This window comes from Pezoporus occidentalis, unplaced genomic scaffold, assembly GCF_034315485.1.
Source record: "Pezoporus occidentalis ecotype Australia unplaced genomic scaffold, CSIRO_AGI_Poc_V1 ctg4, whole genome shotgun sequence".
In the NCBI taxonomy this organism is placed as follows: Eukaryota; Metazoa; Chordata; class Aves; order Psittaciformes; family Psittacidae; genus Pezoporus; species Pezoporus occidentalis.
Window position 1 is genome coordinate 20,976,005 of NW_026915724.1, and position 20,079 is coordinate 20,996,083.

General features: G+C 40.0%; 1 protein-coding gene across 3 annotated transcripts in view; it reads left to right on the forward strand.

The window, feature by feature from the left end:
• Positions 1 to 20,079, forward strand: part of ARHGAP28 (Rho GTPase activating protein 28) — an 80,065-nt gene that overhangs the window by 20,830 nt on the left and 39,156 nt on the right. Inside the window, exon 2 of one of the 3 annotated variants that reach the window (XM_062632957.1) lies at positions 11,921 to 12,248. The exons of the other annotated variants lie outside the window; for them this stretch is intronic. The gene's annotated coding sequence lies outside the window, so the exon portion shown is untranslated. The remainder of the gene's footprint in view (positions 1 to 11,920; positions 12,249 to 20,079) is intronic. 3 annotated transcript variants of the gene reach the window in all.

The following is a 20,079-nucleotide window of genomic DNA, read 5'->3' on the forward strand; positions in this document are numbered from 1 at the left end:
GCTTTATTTAAATTGCTGATTTAATCATGCACTTGTTGAAATCAAAACTGTTGAAAAGTTCTGTAATCAGATTATGTGGAAAATAAAGTTTGTGACTAGAATATTAAATAGTGATTGTTGAAAAATACTGATTATTGAAATCAAAATAGTTACTCAGAAGTCTAAACAAGTAACTGAACCACACTGATGTCACTAGGTATTTCAACAAAGAAAGCATAAGAAAATACATGTTCGTACCAGATATGATTAGAGAACTATTTTGAAAGGTCAAGTCTCTACATTTCTTTGATGCAACCACTGAAATGCCTAATTATTTATTACACTGTATTTGAGTTCTGAGTGTTATCCTATACAATATGTAAATAGGAAAGTCCTGCTTCCCTGGAAATCACGATAAGAGGGTAGCTTCTTGGTTAGTTGTGACCTCGTGCTACTATCCAATGTTTGCCTAATTAAAAGGAAATTAATTTATTTTTCATGAAGAAACTAATCAGGTAACATTTTGAGTGGAAATTCTTGACTTATACACTTCTGTTGCATGCACCATAGAATTTAGTCTATTCATAAGCACTTTGAAAACATTTTGATTGATGGGCTGCTTTTGACCCTTATGATAAGATAAATAATGACAGCAAATCTGTGCTTTCTTTGAGTTGCTGTGCTTGTCTAATATTCATTGGGCACAATGTTTGCTGGATCTGGTTCTCACATTATTATTCATACTCTGTTTCATGTAGAAATGTTCCATATCAAATTGTTGAATTGTACTTCTGTCACAGATGGACCCTTGGGGGAATTAATTGTGCTTTTGAATTGCTCAGGAAGGACAGACTCAGGTGTCTCCTATGCTTAACTGTGGGATGTGCTTGGGGGGTTTCTCATGATCCATTTCCCACCCCAGATCATTGTCTCAGAATGTTACAGTGAGGCCAGAAAGCTTTCCTTATCAGTTTTCTCTGCCTATGGCCAACATCTGTACAGAAAGTGTAGGAAAACCAAACAAAATAGCTGCCCAAGGAGTCATGTATCTCCTGGAGCTATGACAAGTGCATCTATGTCAGTATTTTCTGGAGAAAACTTTAGAGAAATAGTCAGGTCACATATATAAAATTGTTTACTTTCAATTTGTTCCTTGTTTGGTCAAAAGTTATTGTCAAATTCCCACCAAGACCGTAGGCATTTCTCCAAACTACTTTGATTCCCTTCTAGTCTATTAGGTCTCAGAAACACAGGCAAATTGTGGTGACTTAACAAGCCACCACTTACACTGTGAACCTTGTAACTGTGCAGGGACCTTCTGTTAGCATGAGGCAAATAAAAAGTAACTAGGCTTTCATCACTTTTACGAGAGAATATCTCTGAATTATGGTGTGGACCAAACATTCCCATGATCGTTGGTATATCTCAGTTGCCAACCAGGAACTTTTCCAGCAGTAGCAATAATATTATTTGTGTTAATTCTTAAAATTGTATGTATCTATTTGAAACTCTTCCTCACAGACAAAAAGAGCTCCATATCTACACATAAGAAAGAAATTTCATTAGATGATATATAGATATGAGAAAAAGGGACATTAGTGCTTCCTCCACTGCCAACTTCTGGGAGAGGAAAAAAGCATTTTTAAATCCATGTATCTCAAAAGTTCTGGGCCACAGTGGTCAACTGTCAACTTCATAAACAAGACCACAATTTCAGGCATCCTCAGTAAAATGATTATTGAGTGAAGCTTGATCTATATCAGCCATTTCATTGCCATTTTTATTCATTGGCGCATCATCCACAGCACAAATAACTTCAAGAAAGAAAGCTCTTTGAGAACATGTGCTAAGTTAATCTAAACTTTTTTTCAATAGCCAGGAGAAGATTAATGCAGTCATGAAAACAAAGGCCTAGTGCTTCTGTCAGCTTCTTTTCCAGTTGCTTGAATGCTAAAATAATCACAGAAATTTCCTCTTAATTCTCACTGCACAACCCACACGCATGCACAGCTGCAGCACAAGTGACGGCTGCAGCCTGCACAGGAGAAATCATAGAGTAGTTAGGGTTGGAAAGGACCCTAAGATCATCTAGTTCCAACCCCCCTGCCATGGGCAGGGACATCTCACACTAAACCATGTCACCCAAGGCTCTGTCCAACCTGGCCTTAAACATCGCCAGGGATGGAGCATTCACAACTTCCTTGGGCAACCTGTTCCAGTGCCTCACCACCCTCACAGTAAAGAACTTCTTCCTTATGTCCAATCTAAACTTCCCCTAACCTGCCTGGCAGCTTGCTGCTTTGCTGTAATTCAGGCTCAGAGACTCATACTTGAGCCTAGACTGCTCTGTCTTGAGATTCACCAGTGCCAGTAGCTCAGAGGCAGAGCCACATGTCCCACTATGTCTCACCATGTCCTCTCTGAAGGAAAGCGGCTCCAGCTAGGACAGCTTCCAGCCAGGCAGCAGTCGGTTTCAAAACCATCCATGTAAAAGCTGGTGCCTGCACAAATCACAGACCTGAGGAAGTTCTGGAGATAGCTGTCACTGTGCTGGAAAGGAAGAAGTGGAAAGCCAGGAGCTTGTTTAAAAAAACAGAGCAGCAACTAGGGTTCTATTTTCTTCCTGCTGCTTTCTGTCAGGTGACCTAAGTGTATATATGAGCCCTGCATTGCAGTAGTCTCACTTCAGCTCAGTTGGAACCCAGTTTATGAACAGGCAGGGAGCTGTCTCCCATTGTACCTACTCAGCCATGCTACCTGCTCCCATTGCCATCCCAAAAGAAACCAGAAGACATTGGAATAACCTCTGACATAGGCACCAACACTCTCAAATGCAATGGCACAGTTGCCATACATGTTTGGGGAGCTCATTAGAGGACAGAGCCAGTGTTTTCCTTCCTTCAGCAGTTCCAAACTCCTGATGATCCTCATCCAAGCACAGCTTATAGAAGTTAAAAACAAGCAGCAGTTTTCTCAGCTCTTGCTTTAATTCCTTGTGTTTGAAAAGGTGATAAAGGGGCAATTTAAGTACATTGCACCCCTATCTCAGTGCACATATGGATTGTTTTATAGAAAAGGCAAAGTGAGAAAGGAGGAAATAAGAGACAGGGATTAAAATGCAAAGCAGAGAGCTTCTTAATATGGGAAAGCTAACATAATGCCATCTGGTTTCTGTCTGGTCCCTATTTGGAGCTTGATCCTGCTGGGTATTTAGTGCTCAGGCTGTTCCCTATGGCACTCTCCAGAGCACGCTTAACGTTGTTTTACCAGGTCGTGGCCAATGTGCTGAGCACCTCAAAGGAATCAGCCCTTGCTTAACTTTTTTGGTTTGTAGAATAAAACCTTTCCAGCTCTGAGCTCTGGCACTTCTGACCGAGGTTTTTCCTTCCTTAACCCACTCCAAACCCCATATTTATCCTTTTTTATTCTGAATAGTCAGTGCCAAGCAACATTAAGCCACCAGCTGGCCACTGTGGAAACTCTAGTATAGAACACCAGCCTCTGAGGAAACTCAGGGCACAATATTTTAGCCTTAGCTGAATTTCTACCTGGACTTACTCAAGACTTTTGCCCAACCTTTTAAAAAGAAAAAAAAAAATCTATACAGCAGAACGGAGAGTGTGCAATATATCTTTGGGCATTGTCAGCATATATTCCAAAGGGACAATGGGCTATTAAATCAAATCAAAGAAATCCCTAGAAAACCAGGAGTCTCGGGGTGCCTGACAGCATGCACCGCATGAAACGCTTCGAGTCGATAACTCTAAACGCAGCTGTCACCATGATGTGCACCTTCCACTCACTCAACTTCCATCTCTTTCCAATTACAGTAAATCTTTGTGAAGAGTTGCTGTGAATTACAATTTCTAAGCCAATTCTCAAATTTTATAGCCATATATGTAACCAATCTGAAGACTATTAATGAGAAAGGGATTACGAAGCAAGCAGAGATACTTTCTGCCGTCGTGGCAAATCTGCTCGAAGTTTTAGTTTCAGAGTCAGGCTGCCTAATTCCCCTATCAGCTGATCATTACCCAGTCTTGTAAAAAGCCTTGAGGTGTGCACATTCACCAGGGTATGGTCTCTGTGCTCCGTGCCCATTTGTGCATCCACACATGTATGTGTGTGTGTGCAGTGTTCTAATCACCTGTAGCGCATCTGCCGTGGAGCTGAAGTGCAGATACCCAGCATTTTAGCCATATGGAAAGCAACACTCCACAGGAACACTGCCCCTTACCTTCCTCTTGCCCACTCTCCACTTCCCCACCACAAAATTTTACCAGCATTGCAAACCTCCAGCCATCTTCAGAGAGCTACTGTATTCTCTAAACAGCCTGCAAGAAAGAAAAACAAAAATAAAGAAAATATTTACCTCTTTTCCTCAGTTATAAAATCATCCTAGGGCCTGAAAGAGATGAAGTATATTCTTGGATCACTGATTACATTAAAGCTTTGTATGTCCAAACATATGTCCATGCCCTCTGAGGATAGAAATAATTCTTTACTGGGCCAGAGTGCTGTCTCACAGGACCCAAGACAGCAGCTTTAAAATTGCCATGTAATTGAATATGGGAACAACTCTGCCTTTTTGTTATTATTGCTATGCTTTTCTTATGTCGTTAACTTTTGAGTTTATGTAGTGAAAAAGAAGCAATTCCATCTCTGAAATGTAAATCAGCATTTTCTGCCTGAACTGCAATCAGGACATGGACAAGGAGCACAGCGCACTGTATGGGCAGAGGTGGGCTGCAGGCTCTTGAGGGTAAACAGCACTTTTCAACATAACTGGTATAAAGCACAGCCCCCACAAGGCTTTTGGTTCTGATGTACACCTCCAATGCAGAATAAAAATAAAAATAATAATATTAATAATAGTAATACTAATAATAGTAATGCAGACTGAAATTTCATGAGTCCTGTAAACAGGCCTCGATGTACACAGGAATTGGGCCAGGATACTGGATGCAGCGCTGCAGCTCTACCAGGATATAGCCCCATGGGATTTTCTGGCAGGTCTCCGGCACTCAAACCCCCAACACAATGCTGGTGAGTCAGGGAGTAAAGGGCATCTTCTTCAGATATCACTGCCTCCCCTTTAAAACATATGCTTTTTCCCATCTGCCACAACACACCACTAAGTTAATAACTTATGTCCTATGAGACATAAGTTGCCCTCTCAGTTCATAGGAATCTGCAGAAAAGCAAGAACTGGGGCCATGTGAAACACTATCCATAAGAGAACCCAAAGAGCACCGCCTGCAGTTGTGACATCTGGCAAAGGAGGCTGCTACTGCAGTTTTGACAGTGTGGCCATGAACACCTTTTTTGAAACACCATCTCTTATCAAATATCTTGCATTTTCTTTCCCTCTGATCCAGCACTTTCTATTAGTCGTAATCAGCCTTTTTCTTGTCTTGCCAATGCCAGAAAATCCTTGCTGGTGAAAACACTGGCACTGGGGTCAGTACCAGTTTTTACAGGAACAGCAAGAGAGCTGAAGCACTTCAATGCAAGAGAGAGTGTTGCAAGAGGAAATAACTGTCAGATAGTCATCTCGCAGGAGTGTATGAAACCTGTGACATTGTCACATGGCTGGTGTCCTCAGTCTTTCCACATGGATCTGTGCAAGTGTGAGAGGCACTGAGAAAGAAAAGCTGGAAATGGCAAGTGATGGGTGTCTCTGAAGAAGTGATTTTCTGTCTGTCATCATTCATGAAAACCATAGGTCTAGGTAGATCTTGTTAGGACAGTGCTGTTGAAGCTAGAGATTTCTAAATCTTGATAAAAGCCTTGATCTTGAAATCAAGCAGGAACCACATTCAGGCTTGTGAAGGCGTCTGCATTTGAAAAGGAGTATGCCTGTTTCCCAGTCAGGTAGAAGAGCCTCTGGGGCCTGAGTCTCCACTACCTTGCAACCGCTGCATCCATTTAGACCTGCACGTATAAAGGCAAAAGACCACTTCCAGCAGTGCTAGTGAACTTGGTTCCTCAGGTGGCACAGGCATGATTTTGGCCATGCTGGGTGTGCCAAGGGCTGAACATGCTAGGCTTTAGGTCTCTGCACTGAAGCCAGGGGAAGGGTAACTGTGGTCTCAGCCACTGTCAGTCTCTTAATGCCATTTGTGGTGATGGTAAACAGTAGTATTGCGTTTACTTTTGAGTGGGGTTGATGCTCTTCCTTCTTTTCTTCTTTATCTCATGCTAGTATTTTCGAATTTCTCATGTTTTGTTTTTTATGTTGAAATGTCTGTGATGGTTCACGGTGGAGTGGTTAAAAGGGATTCCTTCTTTTAAACTTGTTAATAAAATTTTCTTTTCTCCTACCCTCTTTTCTGCTGCACTGTACAAGACAAGCATCCCAAATTCCACCTGACTGCCAAACCCAGTTCTGCTTTCATGTCCAATAATTAATAAAATTTTAGACTAACCTAATATTTATGTTATACACGGTAATCAGATATGTCTTTGGCTTACGTATGTTTATGTTTAAAGGAATGAACTTTGGAGATTCAACATTTGTAATTGATTGAGCATATGCAGAGCCATAATTATGTAAAGAAAGTAAAAACTTCTTTTTTTCCTTTGTCTATTTGTGTCCAGCAGAACTTTCAGATGTAATGCCTTTTTAGTTAGGGATTTTTTTAAAGTATTTTACTGGAACGCATTTCATGATTTACAGTCCCCCTCAAGTAATATTGCTGATTAAATTAACATTACCTAATGGGTGAAGCTAGTAAGATATTTAGTTCAAATTAAATCCTCACCTTTAAGGAGAAGTGAACTGGTCGATAGACATTAGAAACTCAACATAAAAATCATCCTAGTTCTTAAAATAAAGGTTACTGGCCAAATATGAGTTTGGCAGTTACAGTTACTTTTAAAGTCACATTAGTGAAGAGCATCTGTTGACATAAAAATATCTCTGATACAGTGGTTTAGCTGTAGCTGGTTTAGCAGTGCTGCGTTAACATCCAAGGGAGGAGGGGGAGTGAATGTCTTTCACTTGGCAATCAGTAAGCCAGGGATTTTACCCACTGCTTGGCTTTGTTTGGGTTTAGACAAAGTTCCTCTGTTTTTGCTCAAGCTGCAGTAATCCTTCAGCCCTTGATGTCATGCATTCTGGGTTTTCTATATCTTTATGATAATCTTTGAACCCTCAACCCACATCATAAGTTATGAATATTCTTGTTTTGGGTAAGAGAGGCAAGCAATCATTTTAAACTGCAGAAACCCTACCCCTAACATTTCCCCGTGTGTCAAAGACATGCAGCAGCATCAGGGAGAAGAAGTAGTGGAAAGACCAGTTTGGAAAGGTGGTTTGGGCTGACAAAAAGCAGAATGGGGAAGGATCACTGAAAAAGATTACTTCTAAGGGTCAGAAATTCACTATTCTTGAAGGGTGGGTGATTCAAGCTCTTCAGGGCCACACCTGATTCAGGGTGTGAGAGTGGTCAGGATGTTGCTGCAGAGGAGCAAAGGCCAGAAATTGGAGCTGACAAATGTAGGAAATCATAATGTTACAGGCTATCAGCTCAGGTTCTTCTTTCCAAGTGAAAATGCATTGAAATTCAGAAATACTAGAAAGTAATTATTTTCTTCATCTTCTTGGCAGATGACTGACAGAGTTTGTTATTCATGTCCTCCTCACTCAGTGACTCTTCCGCCAGGCTGTTTTCTTTTTCATCTTAGCCTTCATGGTTTAGCTTTGAAAAATGATGGCTCTAACCGACAGTAAGTGTCTTCCCCGTGGAACTGTACTTTAAATCCTTGGGATTAGGATAACTAATTTCTCATGGTTTCTCTATGATATAGTTTAGTGCAAGAACAGAGGCTTTTGTTTGAGGTACCTATTAAGAGAATATTGCCAAAAGTCATGAGATGACTGCAAATTAAGGTGAGAAATACTCTTTCTCCAAAGATCAAAGAACCGCCAGAGAAAAACCTCTGTGTTTGTGGATTCAGCACAAAAATTGGCTCCCCAGTCAGACAGCTCCACATACAGCTTCCAGTGTACATATAGCCCTGGTTTGCAGTTATTGCTGCAAACGGGAACTGGAAAACAAGCTCAGTGCCTTCCTGATTAATTTACCAGTGGAGGAGGTTGTTTTCCACCAGGCAAGTTCATTTGTCAAGGTGACCTTCGCAGCCAGCGCTGAGCGTTACTGCAGATAAAGAATGCCGCCTCAGCATATTTGTGAAACCCAGCTCAGCAGCGGGCCGCAGGCCTCCTGCAAGGCACAGGGGGGTTGCAAAACAAACCCCTTCCTACAGGCACTATGAGGAGAGGTTCTCCATTCCACAGTTCTCCTGTGTCGGCACTGGACATTTTGCAATCCTTCTTTTGTCATGCTCTGTAAACCCTCTTCTCTGCCTGACTGGTTTTATGTCTAAGTGGTCTTGAGGTTAAGTAGCTGCTTTTGAAAAATCCCTATTCTGTAAATTAATGGTCTCCTAGGCAGAGCTAAGACCACAATTAAATCTTAATCAATCATGGATGTAGGTAGGAAATTTCACAGATCCCCTGCCAAAACCCAGGCAGAAGAAACAGAGCTTCAGGGATCTTCTAAGAGAAGGTTTAATCTTTCATGTCATTGGAGGAGCTGAAGTCAAGTCCGTACTGCTCAGCCACAAACAACTATTTTCTTCCTATCTACATAGTTGCTTTCAAATCCATCACTTATTAAGTTTTAGGGTATTGAATTTTTCTACCATGAAAACCAAGCCAAATTTGGTGCATGTGTGCTATAGGTATCCCAGTGTTAATGTAAAATCCAGCTTGGAGAAGAGCATCCAAGTTTTGTTCACTAACAGCTGGAAGAGATCAATATATAGAGTCCCTGGAAATAGCAGTTATGTTTCAGAAGAAACCACCATATGATTATGATCATGCCAATTTAATTTCTGTGGAATAATTAATCCAACGATAATTCTTCCAGTTCCTGTCTTGTAGTTTTATTTTCATGCTTGCCATATGACATCAGTTGGACAAGTCCTCAAAGCTATTCCCCAGCAGCAGTGACCTATTAAAACAGGCAACTGTATTTAAAAGTGGGAGCAAAACAAAACAAAAAAAAAGGGGATGTCTCTTTTTCAGGGAAAAAACAGTTTGGGTTCATCAGAAAAATCGACAGAGGAATTTTTTGATCCAAGAAAAAGAAATACGAAAAAAGTCAGAAAAAGCTGAAACATTTCATTGCAACATCTTCTAAATGAACTGGTTTGTTTCTAATTTATGTGGATTTAATTTTCAACAGAAAAGTAAACCAAATCTCTGACATCAAACTGTTTATGGTTCTGCATTTCTATAGGAGAAGAAAATGGCTTTGTTTCAGATTAAATGAAGATTTTGTTCAAATACTTGTTTGGCCAAAGCCCTGAAAAATCAGTAACTTACACAGCTAATTATTTATGACCAGATCTTACATCCAGATGCTGTGGAAACCTTAAACATCTGTCTTATTGTAAGGAATCTATGTATTTCTGTAGTCATCAAATGGAGTCAACAGCAGGACTATCTTATGTCTCAGCATTTAACTTTAGAAAAAACATAGCATGAAAACATGTCAGTATCTATCAGTTGTATGATGTTCAGTATATTTGCTGAAATATTTCATCATTATGTGCCATATGTGGAATTCAGAGCTACTTTTGTACAAAACATGAAACAGAATACTCAAATATGAATAAAGATGCCAGTGCAGGCAGACCTATGTGTCATGCAAACCTTTGCTGGCTTCTATAGGACACCTGTGTATACAAGTTCACCGCTGTTCATTTTTCATAGGACAGCTGTTATTAGGGCTCACAGTTATGCTGGTGAGGGCAAAAAAAATGTTTAAATGCATTTGCATATTTTATGGCAAGACTTTTAACTGAAAGGTTTGTTTAAAATGTAGGAAAAAAATATTTCGGAGGTAAAATATGTTAAGTGCGAGGACACTTCAGACAGAAGGTCACAGTTCCTTTAATTTTAAGTGTGCCTGATGCCCAGTGAGCACTTATCCACTTCCAGCATTTAACAGTTCTTTGGTGAGTCCCTCACTGTCTCATCCTTGTGTGGACAGAAGCAGGGACACCTCATCCATAAGTGAGCTGAATTGCTCTTTGGAGGTATAATCAGGAGCCCATGGTAATCAGGGTCATAACTCACACATTCCAGTTCAGCATCTCATGTTAGACAAAAGGATTCAGTTCTTACTGAAACACAGGGAGTGTTTTAATTGCTGACAGCAGCTAGAGGGAAGATACGCTTATTGTGAACTGCTGCAAGTAAGCTGACCTCCGTTTCCTCCCCTCCCTCCCTGACAGTGTTTTTCTATACCTTACAGGCAGCAAGCTGCAAGGGACTTGGGTTGCAAATGGGAACCTACCTTCACATTTCCCAAATGCGACAAAATCTCACCTTAATTCCCAGGAAAACCTAAGTCACTGTTACCGAAGCTTGTTTTAAGTAACGATTCTGGGAAAAGGCGATCCTAAAACTATATTTATCTGACTGTTCAGATAAATCCTAGGATTAGGTAAAAAATTACTTTAATTTCTTCATACCACAGCCACTCAAGGAGAGTAATGGTGGCAGCAGAGTATTGCTTAAATAAAAGGAGGGAGAGGACATCCTTGAAGGAAGTAGGGAGGGTAGTCTCATGACTATTCAGCCTAGAGGTTGCCTCTGAATAACTGTAGGAAGCATCAATGTAGAAGTATTTAGATGTTATGGACTATTGTCACTATATCATTTCAGGCAAAGCAGCAGTAGCTGCTCAACAGTTTCTGGTCAGCACCACCATCAGCCAGATTTTTAGAATGAACAGCCCTGCAGTCCACTGCTAAATTCCTGAGCCACACTCTTCCCTGCAGTTCACCCTTTAAAGGGTGACCTACCAGTCCCTGAACAGACCCACAGACAGTGGTAAATGTCCAGCAGATTTCAACATTTTCAAGGATTTATGTCACCTGAAAAGTTTCCCAGAAGAAATAGAAAGGGGACAGTAAGTCCAGTTTGAAACACAAAGCAAATTTAACTTCCAGATGAACTGTAAAGCCAAACCGCTTCTGGTTTTGCTCTTTTCTGTCCCCTTAGGAAATCTGTGTCTGATTCAGGAAGTCCTTTCCCTTCTCTTTTCTTTTTTTCAGTTTTGGTTTTTTGGGTTTTTTTTTTTCTTTCTCTGATTAAATAACAGGCTTTCTTTTCTCTTTATTCTGCTGAAGGGCTTTATCCATGTCTTTGGAGGAAGTGAAGTATATCAAAAAGCTTATAGCTGGAAAGTCAGTTTTTCCTCACGTATTTCAAGCTAGAGGAATGATGACAGGAATGCTGTTAATTGGAGACCAGTTTAAGCATTTCGATGGATAAACAAAAGTTTGTGGGGGGAATAAAGTTTGACCATCTCATACCTTTTCCATACTTAAAAGTTATTTCTTAGGCTCATTTGATGACACTAACAGACTGTGGTAGGGAATATCTTGCACACACTCATCCCCTAGCTGCAGCACAAAATCATCCCCAAATTTCAAAACTTTATTTATCTTGTGGCCAAAACCCAGTTCTGAGCCACTGTTCATATGAAAGTTGGTGCATGCTTTTTTCAGCATTTGTCTAGGCCTCCCACTGATCATCCCACTGTAGGAAAAACAAGAAAGGCTTCCCCATAAATATTTGATTTCATAACAGCTGTACTCTGGCTCTCTTCTGTTTTCTCGCTGGCATTATGCTCTATGCTTCTGCTCTGGGTGGAGCAGCCATCTCTATGGAGAGAGAGCTCCTCATTAATTTGCATCTGGTCATTTATGATTTTTTTTGTTCTATGCTAATGATAGTGTCTCATATCCCTTTAGCAGAAAACACATAAATTGGCTCTGTCTTTTTCTGAGCCACCCCACAGGGACCCTCCTGAGTTACAGTGCAGCCTAGTGCTGATTACTTTTTTATTTCTCCTCTTAGGAAAAGGATAAAAGGTTTAAGTTCTGACATAAACAGGAAAACACACTAAGAGGATTTATCCTGAAGGCATCTACTCTTTAAATAGTGATGGAGCAGTGTCAGTTCATTTCCCACAAGGGCCAGAAGCTCCACCGCTCTTTGTTCCCGCAGCCCTTGTATGACTAGAGGCAGAATATCCTATCACAGGCTGTCAGATAGCTCCCAGAATATGCAACTTGGTAATCATAGGCTGAGGAGGGACTAACTGCCACTAAGAGCATGAAGAAGTTGGGTTTCAGAAGGACTCTGCTCTTTAAAGGATAACACCCAGGCTTTATCCTGATCTGAGGTAAGACTTGCAGAATTTACTAAATCTGTGACTTCTCAGCATTCCAGACCCTGTTCCCTCCCTCTTGTTTTCTGAAACAAGGAGAGACAGGAGAGGGAGCAAGCTGTCAGAGTTATCACTTGTGGAATTTTCCAGCTTTACCAGGCAGGAAAGGGGGGAGCAAAAAAAAATAAATATCCACTGTAGAAAAACAACTGGACACCGTGCAAGCGAAAGCAACTGAAGGATGGTAATATGCATGCTTTACATTGACTCAAGCTGTATGAAAATACAGATCAAGAATCTATTAACATGAACCTGTTTAAGGTTTTCTTATCAAGGTGTGCTTCTGAGGTGTACTCAGTTATAAAACAATTTTTCCTCACAATTTATTCTGTTTAAAAAATGTGTTCTGCTGGAATAATGTTCCAGAGGGGACAGAATCTTCAAGTTGGATCAATCACAGTTTTTCACACATTTTTGCTTTCATTTGATTTGGGGTCAGAAATTAGCCTTTTTCAGCTTTTGCCTTTTGATGTCATATATTTATGTGCATTTCAGCTCAGTGTCATGATCAGACTCTAACTTGCACAAGTAGAGCTTTATACAAACCTAGCTGTAAGGAAAGAAGAAACTTATATCATTCCGTGGGAGGAAAGTAGATCTGACAATGCTTCTACATTCACAAGTATGTCATCCAAACCTATACTTTTCAAATTGGACTCAAATCTGGCTTGGTTTTGTACTCTTGGCAGGCAGGGATTTGCACGTAGTGCAGGCTCTTTCTAATGTCTGCTTTCAGTTTGAAGGTGCATATGTCTGATAACCACACAGGTAAAAATCCAAGGCAGCAGGGGACTGGTGGTGATGAGCAGCTAAAATTGTTTACCTAGTAGTGAAAACCGGAGAAATTCAAAAGATCTGGAAACTAGGACTTATCCACATTGTTCTGAGGAAACTGGAAGCTTGTTTATGTAGTCTAAATAAATGCAAACAATAGAGACCATCAATCCAGCACTCACGGACAGGCTCTCTTGTCCCTCACAGAGGAATTCCAGGGGATTCTCTGCCACTGGCAGGCTGGCGTGACGCTCACAGCTCTGCATCTCCAGAGAAAACATCAGGAGTATCTTTTAGCAGTTCTTGCGCCATGGCAGTTTGCATACACTGAAATCGCCAGCACATCCTTTCCGGTTCCAAAGTCCCCTGCAGCAAAATACCATGGGCTAGGGTCATGACCGTCAGCAGAAATAATACTCCTTGCCTTCGGAAAAACTTCAAGGATTTCTTCCCCAGTTATTCCCTCTGTAGGGGCAGCATGAGGCCTATACTGGGAATCAAAGGGTCATCTGAAATGGTATCAGATGCTGCAGAGCAGCACAATATCATAATCATAGTCCAATATGATGAGTACATAATAGATTTTAATTGACTTTGGTGAGGATAAAAGAGCAAGTACTTTTGTTTTCCCTTGTCAAACACGAAGTCTTACTGAAAGGAAATCCAGGCAACTAATATCCCTGGAGATCTGACTTTTGCTACCTAGATTCTTAATTGATTTGTTTAGAAAAGACAATCAGATCAGGAGGATTATTGCAAAATTTCTACTGGACAGTTATACTCCTAGCACTAATAGAGTATCTACAGCAAACACTGTGTCATTACAAGTTCCAGCAGTGCTCTGTAAGGATGGGGGATAGGGCTTTTTGTGTTTTGTGACTTGTTTTTCATATGAATGGAAGAATTCTGAGGGATCTCCCATTTCTGGATTTGCTTTTGTTTGTTCTCAGTCAAGGTGATCCCATCCATACAATGAAAAGACAGCTCACTTGGGTGTTAGGACTTTTTCAGGCAAGGCAATTACAAAGTGATTCTTAATTTGGAAAGTCTCTATGAAACACAGATTTCTAGATAGCTAGAAAATCTCCACTACTGATGCTGTTTTAAGATAATGACTAAGTTGTGCTGAAAATAAACCTTGTAGATCTAAGCAATATCATATTTTCTTCAATGCTTTCAATTACTTTTTATTAGAAAGTCTTTTCAAATGTATTATTTTGGAAAACTTTAGGCAGCGAGTGGCAAGCACGTGATTGTAATGATATAGCAGCCTCTTAATTTGACAGATCTTTCTCCCACCCAAATGATTCCAACTACTTTGAATAAAATCTGTTCCAATTTTATGTTGAAATACACTTCCGTTAAGCAACCAATTAATGTTGGTCCCCTGGTTCATGCCGTACAAAACATTCCATTTTATGTGTTATCTAGACTTTTTCACAAATGTTTTTATGAGGTTACTAAAATATTCCCTGCCTTTGTTCCCATCTATGCTGTGTATTCATACATATATTTCAATATGAGTATGAATCTGTATATAAGTATAGTAATCTTCCCCTTAGGATATTCTGTATGTATGTCATAAAGGAAAAGGAGATTAACAGTACAATACAACACAAACAGGCTGACTTTATAGCAGTCTTGCAGAAACTCCTGCCAAGCAAAAGAATAAATAACAGCTATGTTAATCAAAGCCAAATTTAAGAGATAAGTCTTCAATTTAGGTGGTCAAAATCCCAGAAAACTGGACAAGCTTAATGCTCACAGAAAAAGAACAACTCTGAGGACAAAGACTGTAATGGTGTACAGTTAAGTTGAAGGCAAATTTTCAAAAGTGGTTCTGTGACGTAAAAGCCTAAGTCAAAACTGACTTCACGTGCAGAATCATTTACTCTCCCTGTAAGTCCGTAGGGTTTGTGCTCCTGAATCCCTCAATCTGCTCTGAAAATGGGAGTTAGGTGACTTCTGACCTTAGTCCCTTTTGGGAGCATAATCTATAGTTGCCTGAAAGTCCAGAAAAGGTACCTGTCCAAGCAGTGGCTGAATACCAACCAAGGACACTAAAACCAAAGAACTAGAGGCACAAGCATGATTATTCCCCTGCTATAATGGAAAGCCATATGCCATCTCTGTTTTGTATTAAACTCGTGAAGATGTCTTAGCCTGTTCAAGATCCTGTGGAAGCATTTTGAATTAATCACAACTGACATAAATATAGCCTTTGACTGGAAAACTTCCAGACTGAGAGAGCTGCAACAGTTCAGCCAAGATGCATTATATCAAAAGCACGGATAAGTAATTTGGTGTCCTCGTGGGAAGGATAGCATTACAGCTTCACAACATTCATAAAGTGCCTGCACAGTGAAAGATCTAACACGATCATTAAAAGATGTATGAATGTCTGGTGAATCTTCACCCCCCATCAAGGATCATGGCTTTTATCTAGGCAGGAGCAGGAAGAAGAGCATGTATTCACAATGACAGAGAGCACAACAGCTTAGTCATACCCATTTGATGTGAGCATGTGGACTTTCAAACATGATTTACTATGTTTGCATAGCAATATTAATTACTTTCTAGAGGGTATCCAGCCAAGAATATGTACAGGGTTGGCAAAGCTCAGTTAGAAACTTCAGCCAACCTCTGCAGGACTTACAGAAGATTAGCAGTTCAATTACTTATGGTGTACCATAGCTTTAAGTCACAAACTAACTCTTGTATATTTAACCCTCTTCAGTGGCAAAACATAGAATCATAGAATCGTTAGGGTTGGAAAGGACCTTAAGATCATCTAGTTCCAACCCCCCTGCCGTGGGCAGGGACACCTTACACTAAATCATATCACCCAAGACCTTGTCCAACCTGGTCTTGAACACTGCTAGGGATGGAGCATTCACAACCTCCCTGGGCAACCCATTCCAGTGCCTCACCACCCAAACAGGAAAGAATTTCCTTCTTATATCCAACCTAAACTTCCCCTGTTTAAGTTTTAACCCGCTACCCCTTGTCCTGTCACTACAGTCTCTAATGAAGAGTCCCTCTCCAGCATCCCTATAGGCCCCCTTCAGATGCTGGAAGGCTGCTATGAGGTCTCCACACAGCCTTCTCTTCTCCAGGCTGAACAGCCCCAACTTCCTCAGCCCGTCTTCATACGGGAGGTGCTCCAGTCCCCTGATCATCCTTGTGGCCCTTCTCTGGACTTCTGTGTGATTTTAGAGATGTCACTTTACCTTCAACTGTAACTCTTATTTGATGTCTCTGTAGTCCTGTTATGATGAATTAGCTCTTGCCCATATAGTTAATTAAATGCTACAGGGAGTGGTTGGGGTGTTTTAGTAGTTACCAAATTCTTGGTTCTGCTGTTATTATCCACCACATGATGGTATGATATCTGGGTTTAGACTCCCAGCTGTGACTGAGGAGAACTCAACACAGCTTAAAGAGGCAATTCTCCAAAGTCCTCTTTCCATTGTCCCAACAAGACCTGGTGCAAATCCAGATCTTAAAACAAGCCAAAGCAAACCAGTAAATGTCAAAATAGCCAAGAGTAATCCCTTCCTGTAATACATAATGTCTACAAAAAGGTGTTGTTGAACTCTCTAACATGGTTCTGGGCCATCTAAAGTTTCTACTTCCAGGGAGAAAGTGAATGGGCATTTTGTACCTATGTTTAGATGCTATGTTAAGAAGCTGAGATATCATCCCCCTATGTCTTCTGAGTCTTGAAGACTTCTTTCCGACAAGGGCTCATTTTCCTCAGAGGTTTTCAAGAGCTACATCCTACTCCTCTGACATCAATATTAAGACATTTAAATTTCCAAACCCTATGCAAAGGAGTCATTTGGCTGGCTTCAGCAGGGCTGCTTGTAGGATTCTGAATTTCTCACATCACTGAAGGACTCTAAACAAAGGCACTGTGTTTTATAAATATTAGTGGTCTCTGTAGCTCTAAGAGCTTCAGGAGCTGCAGTATATTTGAAAAGCTAGCTTTGAAATACTTGGCAAGCTGCTGCTTTCCTCAGAGTGCTCATAGATGAGTATTTCAGATAAACCTCAAAAATACTGTAAGTGGAAGAAATAAAAGTAGTTGAAGGAAAGCAGAAAGCTGCTGTACATCATGTAGTAGCATTCCCATTTAAGAGGTGATTTTTCTCATTCTGTTATTTGCCTTTTTTATGGGCATTGTAAAGAAGTGTAACTTAGTTAAATATATCCAGCTCTCACTGAAGTCCAAGTGGTTTGGAAGCATCACTGATTTATTTAGCTCTTTACATAGAAAGGTCATGTTTTTCACAGGCACATAGTACAAACATTTGAACACAAATTCGAAAAATACCACTTGAAATTTAGGATGTTGCCTTGACAATTTCCATGAAGACGTTCTCTCCATTTCTTTAACATAAACCTAGAAATCACTTTAAGATCACAAAAACCTTTCATATGCCATTGACTGGAATTTTATAGCCAAAGTATAAGAAAATGCATTGTGGGGTTCTATTTTATCTTTCTCTCTTCATTCCTCTGTTAAAGACTTGAGAGTATAATAAACTAAATTTGATTTTGCGGTCCACTGTTTCCCCTCAAAATAGGAATGTCTGCTCTTTGGAGACCTATAATCTTCTAGCTGGTGTTCCCTGTCTGTTGTGTTTGTCTCCACCAGATTTTAGCTTTCACTCTTCATCTTCAGCTCTGCTCTGTCCTTTCTTACATGTCCCCATCATCACTGCTTTCATAGTGTTGTAAATCTATAGACTCCTCTGGCAACTCAAGAGGTTTCTGCCAACACATCTCTGTACTTAAATTATAAATGAAAATTCTCTAGACCAATCCCTGATAGGAGTCTTCTATCAGCTTTTGCTTTAAATTCAGTTTTATGTTCACACAGTTATGATTGTATAGTTATTGATGTCCTGAATGGAAGAAGTTACCAAATAATACACCCCTATTTAATTTTAAAGTGAGTAAATGTTCTAAAATTTTGACCAAAAAGAATATGAACTAATTACCAAGAAATCAGTTATTCATTTCTTCCTTCAAAATTGTAGGTCAAAAACCTATTCTATTATAGATTGGTTTTGAAGCTTGAAGGTGAAATGTGCACTGCATCATCAAAACTTCCATTGGTTCAGCAGTGCCAAGAGGATTTACTTCTGTTAATATTCCCTAGCTGTTTGAGATTTTTTTAGTAATTCATTTTTTTTACAATGTAAAGTGCCCTGGTTGCTTGGACTCTGAGCTTTTCATAAATATTTAGAACTGGATGGAGAAAGCCGCTGGTGTGTGACTTCTTCTGATAAGGAAATATGATGACCAAAAGCTGTTGGAGAAACATGTGAGAATATGCCCATCATCTGCAACCCCGTTCCCTCTCCCTGCATGTTAGGTCCCCCTGTGCCACACTGGTATCATCTCCTCTCTGCAGAAAGAGCCCTTATCCGCTTCCCTCCTTACTCCACCTCTATACAAGGCTTTCACCCAGTCCAGCAGCACCTGATTCAAATGGAAAAGGAAGGGAAAGAAGCAGAGCTCTGGGACAGCTGCAGATGGAGGTATGAATGTAGAAATAGAGGTAGAAATGAGGCCTCATGTTGCCTCAGGTCATCCAGAATAAAATCGCAGACTATTCAGAGCACTGAGTGAAGAGTTTCCATGTTGATGTACTTCCCATCAGTTTCCAGCTGATGTATAACCATTTTTCTTCAGGTAAAAATAGGAACATAGTGCTTTGAGATATTCTTCAAGTTTCATCTACATTGCTTTATTCATTCCACATTCTTTATCTACACTGCTTTACTAAGCAGTCTCATTAACAAAGAACAGTCTATTTAGCAAATTCGGGACTCTTTCCAAAGTAACTCATACAATCTTTACCAATGTGCTTGAGTGGCAAAAAATAGAATTATGTGCACATCTTGATTTGTATTTGGCTACAGCATTTTCCAGCAAATATTTCATTCCTTCTGGCTGATTCAGTACGCCACAAAGTACAATACACCATGGAAAATACACGCTGAGAGTTCAGAATTGCCTGAGAGCCAACCCAGAGCTGCCGAGAAAAAACTAAACAGTGAGAAGTACATTTGCCCATGAAATTTTTGTGATTTGCAATAACTTCAACATTAGCAGTGCCACAAAGAAGGGTGTTCTGAATTTGAACATAAGGGATAAATTAAGATAGTGGAGTTGCAGCAGTTTATTACTATCTGAGAATCTGATCCAGGATTTTTATAGTGACAGTGTGAAATTGCTCTCCACTCTATTGTAAGATTTAAGAGTTTCTTCAGTACCTAAGCATTTTTTTCAAGAAAATAGCTCTGTAAGATGTGTGTTTCTTAGCTTTAAAGGTTCAATGTGTTGCTTTACATTACTTCAGTCCAGTCCTGTGAATACTGTTAAGCACAATGTTAAAAATGTTTTCTTGTGAGTTGCAGTATAACCGATATCATTCCTGACTAAAACATAAATGAATACCTCAGACAAATTAGATATTCACGTTTTGTAGCTCAGTCGTTGCCTTCCATATTAAAACATATTTAAAGGAAAACCCAGTAACTCATGAAAATAAGTGCTGCTTGCTTGCTTAGGTACTGAAGCCTTTGAAAAAAATGTAAGGGGTGGACTGGTGACATGTACTTAAAAGGATGCATTAATTATAGGAAGGAAGAAAGTAACAGCTGGACTTCACTTGAAGCACAAAGAAAACTTCAAAGACATGCTTCATAACTTCAAGCTCCTATTTAGTTTACATGTTCACTCTCTAGAAGTATCTGCCTCCCTTCATTGATTAGGTCATGAGCTTAAAGAGCTTACACTTGTAATATGTGCAGATGCATTAGATGTCTTCCAGTCGATAGCAAGGTTCAGTTCTCTACGTTGGTACTTTAATTCAAAATGACTCAGTTTGTCTTTTGAAGTGTTTCAGAGAGAGAAAGTCATAAAAATATTGTGAGTGCCTTAATTATAATAGTCATGCTAGTTGAAAGGGTAACTCCTTTAGAATGATCTAAAATAA